Here is a 3,238-nt window from a genome sequence, read left to right as displayed (position 1 = left end):
GCCGCAGCTGAGCCGTTATGCGGCCCTCCAACCACTCCGAGCGGCGACCCCAGGGACGCGCTCATAGCCGCTCTCGCGGCTGCACTCCGTGCCCTGCTGGTCCAGTGCCCAGCCATCGACAGCAACGTGCGACAGATGTGCGACGCGGCTCTCGCCGTGCAGGAAGCTCTGCTTCACCACGAATAGGCGCGTCACCGCGCCACATAGGCGAATGTCAACAACTTGCCCACGCGCGCTGTTTGGGCAGCCGCCGCCGCGTCTCTTTCACCCTTCTTTCAATTCCCTCTTCCTCTTGTGCAGCGCGGTTGAGGTGTCCTCACCTGAGAGACAGTTACTGCGCTGCACTTTACCCCAATTTTTCCTTCCAACAAGAATCTCTCTCTCCGGCGGCCTATCGGACAAACTTGGATCACTGAGAATGTGGCAATATGTGCGTATACGTGCCACGTTTCAATGAACCTCTCTCACGCCAACATGGGTCACATGCGTAGGTACTGCTGTTCGAACCAATCCTTTGACACTGACTTAGAATACTGGGCATGCGCTTTTCTCCAATGAATCTCTTTGATTCGCCCTCACTGGGCTTCCGAGAAGAATCGAGCACATTCGGCACCTACACCACGGCTTATATGCGGATGATATAACGCTATGGGTGACGGGTGGCAACGATGGCGAAATTCCAGGAGACCCTGCAAGACGCAATAAATGGAGTCACGGCATACATAGAGTGGAGACAACCCACTTGTTCCTCGTAGAAGTTCAAGCTCCTACAGATCAAACCAAAATATCAAAGCTCACAAGCCTCTGACCAACAACGATGTGCGTTGGAAATCAAAGGTATACCCGTACCCCTGGTTTCATGCCTAAGGGTACTGGGATTGTACATACAAAGTGACCAAGAAAAGCCACATCAATCTAACGCTTGGAGACATACACGGCACAGGCACGCCGGCTTATTTCTAGAATTGCTAGCAGACACACGGGCATGAAAGCTAGCAATATTATTCGACTGCTCCAAGCCTTTATCATCTTCCGTATAGCATGTAGTGCGCCATTCTCAAATTTCGCGCATACCGAGAAACAATTGATTGACATAATGATAAGGAAAGTATTAAAGCAAGCATTACACCTTCCTCCAAGCACAGCAAACGAAAAGCTAGCAGGCCTAGGGTTACACAATACAATGCATGAAATTATCTAAACACAGAGAACCTCACACTATGAACGCGTAACGCACACAAAGTCAGGGCAGACAATACTAAACAAGTTGGCAATAGAATACCAGACGCGAATTGAAGGAAAGGGAGATATTCCGCCGGACATCAGGCACACATTCATGACCTCCCCACCCCGAAGAACACGCACCCAAACCTTAACGAAGAGCGACGGAAAGCAAGAACTCAAAGATCAACAAAGTTCTCAACGACACTGAACAGGTGGCCTAGATTGATACTGCAAGGTATCTGTCACAACCAGCCATGGCCCTGGTAGTTGTCACGGGTACAAAAATGGGTACCACGACAACTAGCTCCGAGCGTATCAAACACCCAGAAGAAGGGGAAGAGAAGGGGAAGAGGCTGCAAAAGCTTTAGCATATGCATGAAACATTGAATTATGCATTGACACTGACTCTAAAGCATTAAGTAAAGGAGTAATACACAAAGGGACTTATAGCCACTCAAACATGCCGGATTCTGATCGGAACACATCCTACCCGCATAAGAAATGTTCGACTGATCCGGACACCAGACCATTCAGGGCTAATTGGGAACAACACTGCGCACGGCCCTGCCCGAGCAAGTATCAACCGGGAGAGTCGCTTGCGTCACTTATTTCTCTCCAGGCCACAAATCCTCGAAGAGACCCAAACAGAAATAGACCCCTCAGAACAAGAACCAGATCAAGAAAAAACAGTTTCCCAATACGAACAAATGTCTACTTAAGGAGAAATCCTAGAATACTATCGAAATTCTCGCTATAAACATCATCCTCCTGACAAATACTTGAACAAACACCAAGTACCCTACATGGAGACTTCAAACAAGCACCTGCCCTACATCATTACTCACGCACCATAGACCCAGAAGCATAGTCAATTCAGTGTAAGACATGCAATACACTAATTGCAGACCTTCATCACATTATATGGTCATGCCCATCAGCTCCAAACAATATCAGACACAGCATAAACCACAATGCCAAAATAAAAAAAAATGGCTGGGGCTTAGCTAAGGTTAAGCCTGGATATCTCGAAGCGAAAAGGTTCGGTGATGCTTATGATCTAGCTTATGGCTATGCTTTATGATTTAGCCTATGGTTATGCTTACGGTTTAGCTTATGATTATGCCTTGGTTAGCTTATGGTTATGCTATACGTGTGCCTTGTGTAGTTAAGCAAATTGCTTATCAATGATGTATAGCATAAGTTATGCACGATTATTAAACTTCTTTATTCATCATTGTTGGGAACATTGTCTTGCTATTTCTGTATAGCCATAAACGGTATTATCGGTAGTATCACTCTCTTCTCCTTCCATGTTGAATGCGCACGCCTATTCTCTGGCAAGCGGTTATATAGTCGGCCTACGCGATAAACACGCGCTTGCGGCGAACGTCAAACGATGACGCATAGCGCGCGGCAGTAGCCACCTGCGCCGACTCCGAACACGCTTAACAGAGCCAATTCCGACATACGCCGGCTCGCGCGAAGCGCGGTGTTGACTAGCGTAGTGAGGCTTTTCGCTTCAAAACCCTGACTAGTGGGACGCTATACTGCTCAGCGAATGCCCAAAAGAGCTCTGGGCTGTCAGGCGGCTGAGGACGCCGCTACGGTTCAAGGTCTGGCCTGCGTCTGACGAAAAGGGAAGCTTTACGGGATTAGCGTTCCGGCCTCTCCGTTCCCCCTTTCGAAACCACCAGGGACTCTTCAATAAACATGTTTTATCTCTCTCCCTCTCTTTGATGCTAACTTGGGTCACTGCGCATGTGCCAGTAGGTGTCTGCAACTCTTCAATGAACGTATTTGACGCGAACTTGAGAAACTAGGTAAGTGACGCTAGGAATATACCACTCTACAACGATGAAAATGATCCCTTCATTTTCTACGATGTTGAGGGGAACCAAATTCCCGTCCCAAGGGTTTTCTAAGGACAGCAACCTGACGCTTTAGCAGGATGCGGCACGACTGCACTGGGTCTCTGTCGCCCTTCAATAAATCTCTCGCCAACTTGGATCAATGA

The sequence above is a fragment of the Dermacentor andersoni genome, chromosome 9 (assembly GCF_023375885.2).
Source record: "Dermacentor andersoni chromosome 9, qqDerAnde1_hic_scaffold, whole genome shotgun sequence".
Lineage (NCBI taxonomy): Eukaryota > Metazoa > Arthropoda > Arachnida > Ixodida > Ixodidae > Dermacentor > Dermacentor andersoni.
The sequence above is the reverse complement of the archived record's forward strand: the minus strand, read 5'-3'. Positions refer to the sequence as shown.